General features: G+C 40.0%; 1 non-coding gene across 1 annotated transcript; it reads left to right on the top strand.

The window, feature by feature from the left end:
- Window positions 1-1153: 1153 nt before the first annotated feature.
- LOC115870715 lies at window positions 1154-1292 on the top strand. Its single transcript, XR_004046859.1, has one exon. It is a non-coding gene; the product is annotated as a small nucleolar RNA SNORA8 (small nucleolar RNA).
- The last annotated feature ends 11060 nt before the right edge of the window (window positions 1293-12352 follow it).

Genomic DNA, 12352 nt, shown 5'->3' with positions numbered 1-12352 from the left:
TGAAAGAGCCCTTGTTTGGGGAGGTATGCTGCTGTCATAGTAAAGGGAAAGAAAAGAGGAAAACACCACAGCTACAATTTATCAGGATCGGGCTTTGTTTTGTATTTTTCATCTGGGATCCAGAAACCATAATCAAGGTATCCCTGTTTTTTGCACCTAGGCAAAACTGTGTGTGCGTACACACATGTATGTTTGGAAATCCCACAGTCAATGCTCATGGAAGCAGCAGTCAAGAGATCAAAAGATGTGTTGCATTAGTTAAACCTGCTGCACAAGACATCTTTAGAGTACTGAAGAGCAAGGATGTTACTTTAAGGCTAAGGTGTGCCTGACCCATGCCAAGGTATTCTCCATTGCATCATATACATGTGAAAGTTGGAGATTGAATAAGGAAGACTGTAGAAGAATTGATGTATTTGAATTATGGTGCTGGAGAAGAATATTCAAAGAACCGTGAACTGCTGAAAGGACAAACTGTACTGGAAGAAGTAAGGCCAGAGTGCTCCTTAGAGGCAAGGAAGGCAAGACTTTGTCTTACATACCTGGGACATGTGGTCAGGAAAGACCAGTCCCTGGAGAAGGACATCGTGTTTGGCCAAGTGCAGAGGTGGTGAAAAGAGGAAGGCCCTCAACAAGACGGATTGACACAGTGACCACATCAATGGGCTTCAGCACAGGAATACCTGTGAGGATGGTTCAGGACTGCGCAGTGCTTCATTCTGTTGGGCATAGGGTCTCTATGGGTTGGAGCCTACTTGATGGGACCTGACAACAACCATAACAACAACAATACCTCATAGAAATTGGCCTTGAACTGATGAGTCTAATTCTCCTTCCCCTTATGAAGCCAGATGGGGTCAGATGTTGCCCCACATCTGATTGCAATGACCAAGATTTATTGAATTGGAATGTGTTTTTCTCATCCTTGGTCTTTCCAGTTGGTTTTTAAAAAAATAAAGGAAGCTTGGGGAAAAGATAAGATCAAGGATAAGGCTGTAAGACCCTTGTTAAAACCTCTGATGAATTTAAGAGGGTATCAGATAGATCCTGTAAGCAAGAAAGAAGAGACATATAAAAACTTGAAGGACACGTTCTCATTTAGCCACAAATCTGGGCCAAGGTATAGTGAGGATTGTCTCCTAAGGAACAGGACAGCACTGCATGGTGTCTGCACCCAGCAGCGTTTTCTTGCTGGGGTGTTCAAAGGAGAGTGTGATAGAAATTCAGTATCTTGCAACGTTGGCTTTCTTGGTTTTGTGCATGTTAAACCTGGTATTTCTATTGATACAATTCAAATAATTCCTTGGAATGATAACTTGCTTGTTAGTAAAATGTTAGGAACTGATTATTTTCTTTTTCTAGGGTATCTGAAATTGAGAGGAAGGCAGAATGAATCAGATCCCAAGATGGCCCTAAAGGGAATAACAGAATTTTCAGGCATGAAATGTTTGACGTTTGTCCATAATGGAGGTTACAGTGGTGTAACCAGAAGAATTATGACAGAGCTGAGATTAATGCCTACTGGACAGTATCTTGACAACAGTGGATTTTAGCATGGGCTCCTTAAAAAGGGCTATCTTGAAGATGAACTTTCACAAGATTTGGAGGAACTAAATAATAACCGATGGATGACAAATGAAATACATGGGAAATTCCTTAAATAAAATTCATTAACATTAAATAAAATCTGTAAAATAAAAACTTTTACAATGTAGAAAAAAAAAGGAACAGGGATATGACTGAGTAATGGCGTTAACAACACCAATGAGATTCATAGGAAATTCACAAAGACTTAAGAGCATTTTATGAACGAACTCTCTGCTATCTTGGACTAAAGTGACTCAGATCTACATTTTCAAAATGAGGAGTCCTATGGGTTCTCTCTTTTTTTTTGTCAGAAAGTCAGCTGAGAAAGACCTTCAGCTGCAAACAAGAGCCATTTCTTCTGGAAAAGAGAAGATTCTCTCAGAGGAGAGGAAAGAATAAGGAATCATAGAGAACACTATTTAAGATATGACTCTCAAGAATCAGAAGTGGTTAGTCCCTAATCAAGGATTATGGTTTGTCTTTAGCCCAGGTGGATTTCACAATTACACTGGACCATTGGCGATTATGGATATCCACCCCACCTCCCTTTGAATGAAATACCTTTGTGATTATCTTGTCTTTTTTTCATTATTATATATTGAGTGTGTTTTAGTTCGTACATCTCTTAACCAAGACTACACTTGGAGCTGCCCATAAAGTATATTACTTGCAACCCCTACTTCCATCTTGACCTGATTTAGTTGATGAAATTTTGACCCCTCTATCTATGATTGATAACATAACAGGGTGGAACTTTTTGGAATTAGGTTAAATACACCTTGCATGTAGAAAGAAGGTAAAAATTGTGACTAGGTAGTGGATGTTGGTATGTTTGAAAAACGTGGCCACCATATGAAAGAATTTCAGAGTTCATGGAAGAATGGAACTAAAAGATAATAGGATTTTCCAACAACTTTAAAAAGCCACCTCATATTTTGCAACTCTTCCTATTAGAGAGTAGAATCTAATTACTTAAATGATATCGGTTGAATTGTGTCCCTAAATTTTGTATATTGAAATCCTGATCTTTATGCCTATAAATATGATCTTGTTTGAGAAAATTAAGTTTTATTTGTTAGGTTAATTAGTCAATGCCTGTGTAGGGCGGGCTCTATAGATAATAACTTTTGCGTTCTAACGAGAGCAGAATAGAGACAGAGATATACAGGAAGACAGATAATGAAAATAAGTGAATCTGCAAGTTCATTTACACCAGTTTTCCCAGCTACTAGGGCTGAAGTAAACAAGGAAGGACCTCTCCTTAGAGCTGTACCCTGAACCTGGATTTGTAGCTTCCTGAACAGTGAGAAACTAAATCTCTGCTTTTTAAATCTACCCATTTGTAGTATTCCTATTACAGCAGAACTAAGTAATTAAGACATGATCCTTTGATTTGAATCAGCTTTGTGACTTGCTTTGACCAATAGAATATGGCAGTAGTGATAGTATTACAGTTGTCAAGGATTTCATTTTACTGGGATCTCCAATCAACACTCAGGGGAAGAATTAAACACAAAAACAAAAAACTAAACTCACTGCCATGGAGTCAAATCTTATTTGTAGCAACCTATACAACAAGGTAGAACTGTCCCTGTGTGCTTCCCAAACTGTAGCTCTTTCCGGCGTAGAAGACTTCATCTTTCTCCCTCAGAATACCTGGAGGTCTCAAACTGCTGACCTTGTGTTCACACTCCATCTTATAAGCAGTCAAGAAATCAAATGATGTATTCATTTGGGCAAATCTGTTGCAAAAAGTGTTAAAGTCACTTTTAGAACTTAATATGCCTGACCCTAGCCATGGTATTTTCAGTTACTTTACATGCATGGGAAAGCTGGATATCAAATAAGAAAGACCAAAGAAGAACGGACGCACTTAAATTACGGTGTTGGTGAAGAATGTTGAACGTGCCAGGGCCTGCCAGAAGAATAAACAAAACTGTCTTGGAAGAAGTACAACTAGAATGCTATTTTGAAGCAAGAATTACAAAACTTTGGACCTATTATCAGGAGGGACCAGTTCCTGGAGAAGGCTCTCGGGCTTGGTAAAGTAGAGAGTCAGTGGGAGAAAAAGCAGCCCCTCAGTGAGATGCTTTGATAAGGTGGTAGTAACAATGGGCGTGAGAATAGCAACAATCATGAGCGCCGCACAAGACTAGACAATGCTTCATGTGTTATACGTAGGGTTAGAACTGACTCTACAGCCCCGGACAGCATGGATTCCTAGAAGTTCTAGGCAGTGTGGTGCAGTCAACAACTTGTACAGCATCCAGGCCCAGGCACTCCATTTTCCTGCCTCTGTCGCTTCTGAGGGTGCACACGCTAGTTCACTTTGACTTCGGCCTCCTCTTCTCTTTTGCTTCCGTCTGCTCATTCTCTTCTACCTCCACTTGACTCTCATGGTTCGGCGCTAATGCAGAGAGCGAGGGTACCAATCCTTAAGGAAACCTTATCCCATTTATCTATTGTATTGCTCCTTCAGCCTTATTTTTGTTTTAAAATCAAAAGAATGTTTAAAAGGAACTCAATTTTTGCCTTCGTGTTTTACAAAACTGTCGTCTTGAGCATAGAGATTTTAGAAGGACCGTTTAGAGAGATCGAAGCACTGCCTTCAGAAGTGTACAGATGGAGCACATTTCAAAAAACGATAGCTTCAGATTTTGATATTTTCTTTAATAAAGGTTCCTATTATTTTGTAACAATATTTTGTGACTTACCCTCTGTGATAGGTAGGTTTATTGCGCCAACGTGGCCAATGAACACATGTGGGATTAATTGAAGGGCAGAGAGATAAATGACGTGGTGAGCCTCGCCTTTCTTGTCTCTTGCTCTTTGAGACTCAGACCAGTGTGCGGCTGCGTTAGCTTATTCTCTGCCTCAATTTGCAAGCTACACTACCTGTGGGACACCTAACCCATGGACTGTGTCCTGTAGTTTGAGGTTCCTTCAAACCCTGTTTCCCCATGCTACTGGAGTATACATCGCTTGAGCTGGGGACTGTCAGACCCTGTCATCTGGCTGACTGTTGGTGACCTGCCTTGCTGTTTGCTGCCTGTGCCCGGATAGCCTGAATTGCTCTACAGAGGTCTACCCAGCGGGCCTCAAGACTTCAAGGGCTGCCAGTGTATTAGCTGTCTCATGGAAGTGAGTTGCACTGGGCCCTTTGTACTGCTTTATAGATTAATTGTTTATTTCTTATGTTATCTATCTATCTATATAAATACATAAAATCATTAGTGTCCTCATTTTGTTTCTCCAGGGAACCCTGTCTAACACACCCTCCTACATCAAATATTAGGGGTTATTACCTTTGGTAGGTGAATTTATAAGTTATTTCTATCTCCTTTTTGTACTTTTCCACAACTTTAAAATATCTATACTTAACATATATTAATTTTATAATCTGATATAAAATATCAATGTGAAATATTGGCTTCTAGGTTATGGGCCAATAGTCTATATTTTTCCTGACCAAAACCATGTTGTACACTTTTTTGTGTGGAAAATTAGTCTACCTCCTTTATTAAGAAAGATTAGAGTTTCTTAAGCTTCTAATGAGAAAGGTGCTATAAGAGAGGGAAGTATATTGTTAACAAAGCAATGTTATTAAATTTTTATGATACTGTTTCCAAAATAAATTCATCAATCCTATGATGGCTATGTGGGATTGCACCAGAACGTCTGTAGACCACTATACATTAGGTGGTCTGCAAACATATTATGCTGCATCAGAAATTACTGAAGTGAAATACATGGGCAAGTGCTAACAGCACAGGAGGTTGATACATATTCATTGATGATATGTCAGTGGCTGGACAGAAAGGCACCGTATTTTCCACCACGCAGTATCTCTCTAAAGATGTGTTGAATATACATATGGTTTACTAACATTGCTGTGAAAATTTAACAATCTCAGAACATTGCTTTTATAATTGGCTCTCTATAAGCCACAACATTAAGAAAAAAAATTCTTATTAAGAATACATCTTTAACATTGATATGCTTAGATAATGAAAGCACTTGAGAGAAACTTTGTGCCCTCTGACTAAGATTAGACCTGGGGAAAAGGTGAAAAAGTCAATCTTTGTTTTCCACTGAAAATGTGAAAAATCAAACTTTGTTTGCCTTCCATTTCTTTTCCACGTTTCTCCCCATCTTCTCCTTGCTCCAGGAAAGCTGATAGATACTTAAGATCATTTATTGTCTTTATAATGACTATCAGACTAAATATGCCTATATTCATGGATCCAACCTAAGGTGGGAACAAATTGGCTGTTCTTTAATTTTGTTCCTAGCAAAAGCTGGGGGTGGGGGTGGGGGTGGGAAGCCTTGATTTGGCTGTTTGAAAGAAGAAAGAAGTGGTCCCAACTACCTGATGTCACTCCTAATTCCAGGGTAGGAAACTCATGTTTCCAGCCTGCTAAGTGTAGGGATGGACAGACAGGCAACAGTTGTGCTAATGGTACCTTCTGGACCTTGGCTCAGCTTTTGAAATTCTGCCAAGGCTTCTATTCAAATGGTCGCTTACAGAATAAGTCTCAGCGTTAAGGCTTCCTTTTGATAGTACAGATGTGTGGAAACTGTTGTAGGCCTGGGCCTTGATCAGGTATATTTTGTAGTATTTCCCAACATAGCTCTCTGGCCTGACTCCTTCCTCGAGCTCCTGGTTCGTCAGTGGAGGGACAAAACTTGATAGGTTTGTGCCCTCAAAGGTGATTACAGCAGAAACCAAGGGTTCTTCTCTCATTAGTTTATTTACATCTAAGAGTTAACCTGAGTGTTCAGTTTTACTGAGAAGACAAGTTTCATAAGTCAAGACATTCTTTTATCCTGACTTCCTGCCATATTTGAACTTAATTCTGTGGCTTTGGCAAAAAAGTTACATAAATTCCCTCAGTTTTAACTCACCCAAAACCAAAATAAAGCTTCTGGTAAATTCTGACTCAGAATGACCCTACAGAGTCTATATATAGAGTCTATATATATAAATAGTCTATATAGAGAGTCTATATATGTCTACAGTATAGACAGAGCAGAACTGTAAATCCAAGATTTTAAATGTCTACAAAAGCAGGCTGCCTCATCTCTCTCTTAGAATTTATCTGTCAAGGATAATCTCTCAAGGAGAGATAATAATACCTACTTCCTAGGCTTTATCCTCCACTTGTCTGTCAGTTTGTCACACTGAGCAATAAATCAGTCTTGGAAATGTGCTTGATACAATTGATGAATGGATTGTTATAAGAGCTGTAAGAGCCCCCAATAAAATGCCTTATTGAATAATAATAAAAATAATAAAAGAAAGAAAGAAATACAGCCAGAGTTCTCCTTAGGAGCAACGCTGGTGAGACTTCATCTCATGTAGTTTGGACACGTTATTAGAAGAGGCCAATCCCTGGAGAAGGACAGCATGCTTGGTACAGTAGAGGAGCAGCACAAACCAGGAAGACTGTGTTAGTCTGGTTGACCAGAGAAACAAATCCATAGACACTTACGTGTGTATAAGAAAGAGCTTTATATAAAAGAGCAGTTGTACATTGAGAAAATATCCTAGCCCAGTCCAGATCAAGTTCATAAGTTCAATATTAGCCCATATGTCCAATACCAATCTACAAATTCCTCTTCAGACTCATGGAACACATGCAATGAAGCCGAATGCAGGAAGATCACAGGCCAGTGAGTGAAAAGTCTCGTGGATCCAGCAGCAGTGGAAGCATCTCAGCTCTGGCATGGGTCTCCATGTGGCTCCTCCAGCTTCAGGGCTCTGCATAGCTCCATGTGTCTTGTCATCAGGAATATGAAGCAGAGAGCATCTCCCCCTCCAGTGAGGAATACAGTAGGTCCCAGATTCCTCAGAAGAAGGCCATGCCCACACAGAGGCCTCATTGGCTATGGCCTGATTGACAGGCTAAACTCTACCCCTTTGCAAGTTGGCAGGAGATTATGTAAAGACCCGCGATAAGATGGATTGGCACAGTGGCTGCAGCAGTGGACTCAAACATAAGAACATTTGTGAGGCTCTCACGGGAATGGGTAGTGTTTCATTCTGTTGCACATAAGGTCCTGAGGAGTTGGCACTGACTTGATGGCCCCTAGCAACACAAGCTTCATTGATACAAAATGTGTATTAGTCGGGACTTCCCCAGAAGATAAAATTCCTCCTAAAGGTACACCACACAGTCATGTGGGTAGGGCTACACGGAGAAGCAAGGGACAGTCAGCATTCAATGTCCAGCAACCCTCATCAGCTGAAGGGCATACAGAGCAGATGGTGTTACAGAAGCTAGCTGAGAGCTGGTGCTGTAGACGTGGGACCACTAGGTAGACTCTGTAGTCTAAGAAGGCTGAAACTACTCATAGAGATGCCTTGTCAGAACAGGTCGTGGGGTCAGATTGGTTAGGATTATTCTGACCTCGGTCTTGTCCTGCTCCCCCATCTCCTGCCAATGCTTTCTATTGATCAAATCCAAATGGCAGTCAACTTTGTACGGTATTCCAGGAGATGCAGTACTCGGTGTTTGCTTTGCTGGAGTAAAGAGCAGAAAAGAGCCAAAAATAGATTTGGACAAGGAGATGGAAATATAATCAGTGCAATCTGATTCATTTTATATTTTAGCCAAAACACACCATGTGAATCCTAACAATCTTGGTATGACTTTTTATTTTGTCCTCAGGGGAAATAAGTTATATAAAAAATTTTCCATTACATAAGCTCACACATGTTTCCATTTTTTTCCTCACCTCTTTTGTTCATTTAAAAAAATGGAATAACTTCCTTTGGAAGTAATATACTACTAATCTTATTATATATAAGATTAATATTGTCCTTAGGGAAATTATCATTTATATATGTCAACTGTATCAATTAATATAAATTAACTTAATATTATTAAGTTAATACGCTAACATAGTAAGAACTCCCAATGTAAAATTTCATCTATGCAAAAGAAGTACGTTTAAATATGTGAATGTTATACTTTAAGCCTTCCTGGGTACATTGCAAAAGACCTCTTTAAAGCATTAAAAATCAAAGCTATCACCTTGAGGACTAAGGTGTACCTGTCCCATGCCATGGTATTTTCAACAGCCTCATATGCATGTGAAAAACTGACTATGTATAAATAATGAAAACTGAAGAAAAATTAGGCCTTTGGATAATGGTATTGGCAAAGAATATTGAATATAGCATGAAATGCCCAAAGAATAAACAAATCTTCTTGGAAGAAGTATAGGAGGAATGTTCCTTAGAAGCAAGGATGGCAAGACATCACTTAATATACTTTGATTATCTGGAGGGACCAGTCCCTAGAGAAGGATAATGTGCTTGGTAGAGCAGAGGTCAGAGAAAAAGAGGAAGACCTTCAATAAGATGGACTGACACAGTGGCTGGATTGACACAATGGCTGCAACAAGGGGTTAAAGATAACCACACTGTGAGGATGGCGCAGACCCCGCAGCGTTTCATTCTGTTCTACACAGATCACTGTGAATCCTAAGACTTGCTGGCACAAAACAGCAGCAACCACGCTCTTTATATGTGCACATGTACTTTCATTGTTCGCTGTTTCTCCTGGGAGGAGGGTAGCATGGGTCTTCGATGTGCTCAGTTAAGTCTCTTAAATACTCCTTTTTATCTACTTCTAAGTGCTCAGGGCTCCTCTTGGAACACTGCAGAGGGTTCATGGCCTGGCCTGGCCTGGCCCCACCTCGTTATTCCCAATGAGAAGTAAAGTGATGTAGGGTTGGAGTTTAACAGGATAAATTGCTCCTGCAAGGAGAATGAAGCAAGGTCCTGGGTATGGCAGTTTGTGATACCTGAGATTCGCACAGGAGACCTTCACTGGGTAGATTCACACATTTCCTGGCAGTAGGATATTTCCTCTAGACAAGTTCAGATCCTGCTACATATAATCTTTCTAATTCACCCCTCCAATGCATGTACTGTTCTTGCGACTCTTCATTATTTCTCAACATAAAATCTTTTGTTTCACAAAAGATGATGATGACCTGTTGAGGCCGATCCCAAATTATCTGGCAGTACCTTGACTTGCTGAACATGAGGACGAATTGAAGCCCCTCAGTATGGATTACAACTCAATGTAAGCAAGACCAAAATCCTCACCATTGGACCACTAGGTAACATCATGATCAGTGGAGAACAGATTGAAGTTTTCAAGGATCTTGCCTTAGTTGGATCCACATTCAATGTTCATGGAAGCAGCGATCAAAAAATGAATTGCATTAGGTAAAATCTGCTAAATAAGACCTCTTTAGAGTACTGAGGAGCAAGGTATTACTTTGAGGACTAAAGTGTGCTTGACCCTAGCAATAGTATTGTCCATTGTATCATATACATGTGAAAGTTGGACACTGAATAAGGAAGATCACAGAAAAATGGATGCATTTGAATTGTGGTGCTGGAGAAGAATACTGAAAGTACCATGGACTGCTAAAAGGACAAACTGGTCTGTACTGGGAGAAGAAAGGCCAGGGTGCTTCTTGGAGGCAAGGATGGGACGACTTCATCTTAAAGACTTTGGATATATTATCAGGAGAAAACAGTCCCTGGAGAAGGATATCATGTTTGCTAACGTGCAGGGATCGTGAAGAACAGGAAGGCTCTCAACAAGATGGATTGACACAGTGACTGCGTCAATGGGCTCGCGCAGAGGAACAATTGTGAGGCTGGCACAAGACTGCAGTGATTTGTTCTGTTGTGCATAGGGTCACTATGGGTCAGAGCCAACTTTTTGGCACCACACAACAACACAAATGATGTGAGCTGACTCTCCTCTCCTCAGGATTGGAGGTAGTTCAGTCTTCTAATAATCCCAGGAGAGGAGGACAAATATTTTTATACTCTATCTCCTTTTCTCCCAATAACAACAAAATAGATTACAATTTTGTTCTGAGGCAAAATCTCGGGGAAAATCACTTATTTTATTGAATCGGGTTGGATGTTTTTATCCTGCTAAAAATTTATAAATTAGTCCAGGCATTTCAGGCTTTTCACAAGGCATTAGTTATCTATTGGTCTACGACAGAGGTGTCCAAAGGTGGTGGAAATGCTTTCAGTGCTGGGCTACAATAGGCTGGCTCCTAGAGGAGTCTCAGAAGAAATACGTGATCATCTGCTCTGAAAGGTGACAGCCATGAAAAGCCCGGGGTGCACCGCTTTACTCAGAAACAACTAGGAAGCAACTGGCCTACAGGTTTTGTGTAACATATTTCAGGATAACATATTAATCTGAAATTTAGCAGCTTAGAGAAATAGACATTATTTCTCACAGTTTTAGTGAGTTAAAAATGAAGAAGTGGTTTTCCTGAGAGGGTCTAGTTTAGAGTCTTTCATGAGATTGCAATTAAGATGTTAAGTGGATGCACACTCTCTATAATAAATTTAAACCATTTAGTTGTATGATACAGTAATTATATGTCAAAAACCTTTTTTTTTTTTTAAAGCCATTAAGTGGATTTGTAGTCACTTGAAGCCTTTATTGGAGAGGCAGATTGATGTTAAGAGGCTCGCTTACATGCTTGTCAAATTGGTGCTGATTAGTGGCTGGGAACTTAGTTCCACGGTATGTGGTCTTCCGCACTGAGCTACCTGGCTGTTTTGAGAATACGGCAATTGACTTCTGCAAGAGCCAGTGATCCAAGAGGGAACAAGGCAGGGACCATAATACTTTTTTTTTATGATCTGTCTCAAAGTAACATTTCGTTATTTTAAAGCAGCGGTTCTCAACCTGTGGGTCACAACTCTTTTGGGGGTTGAATGACCCTTTCACTGGGGTTGTCCAATTCATAACAGAAGCAAAATTACAGTGATGAAGTAGCAGTGAAAATAATTTTATGGCTTGGGGTCACCACAACATGAGGAATTGTATGAAAGGGTCACAGCATTAGGAAGCTTGAGAACCAGGAGCCCTGCTGGAGTAGTGGTTACGAGTTGGACTGCAATCCTAAAAGTCAGCAGTTTGAAATCACCCACCACTGTGGGAGAGAGAAGGCGCTTTCTACTCCTCTGAAGAGTTACAGTCTCGGAAACTCACAGAGGCAGTTCTACCCTGTTCTAGAGGGGAGCTATGAGTCAGCATCAACTTGATGGCAGTGAGTTTGTTTTTGCTTTTGTTTTTATAAAGTTATATGAGAGAGCGTCAAAAAGTCCATGGAAAAATGGAATTCAAAGTTAGTGGGATTTTTCCATCAATTTTTAAAAGCCCTCATCAGTCCCTTTCAGTGTGGGATAGCTGAACATATAGATGGTCAGATTGGAGACAAGACATATACTGCATTCCACTTTTTTTTAAATTCTCCAGTTTAATTTATATTAATTATTCATACAGAATGAGTGTAAACTTTGTCCTCATTTCACTTAAAATAGGATGAGAGAGAGAGTGTATATATATATTCTGCTAAAACAACCACTTCTTGCCTCATCACATTTCTAAGTATGAGAATTGTATTTCATACTAGAGGACACAATTACAGTGAGGCGTAAACATTTGGGAAATTATAGGAAAACCATATAATTAACAGATTTGATTAGGATTCAAAGTACTATGGTTACTGACCACCTTTGGTCAGTCTGTCATCCAGTGGTTGCTTGGGTGCTGCTGTGATGTTGGAAGCTATGCCAGCCACTGGCATTTCCAATAACAACAGAGTGACCCCAAGTGAACAGGTTTCAACAGCGCTTCCAGACTAAGAACGGACTCTGAAGAAGAAATAGGCTGTCCACTCAGAGGACAGCCACTGAACATCTGAT

This window comes from Echinops telfairi, unplaced genomic scaffold (genome assembly GCF_000313985.2).
Source record: "Echinops telfairi isolate 266 unplaced genomic scaffold, ASM31398v2 ScPeMD7_2;HRSCAF=8, whole genome shotgun sequence".
Lineage (NCBI taxonomy): Eukaryota > Metazoa > Chordata > Mammalia > Afrosoricida > Tenrecidae > Echinops > Echinops telfairi.
Note: the sequence above shows the minus strand (reverse complement) of the source record. Positions and strands in the feature narration are given on the sequence as shown.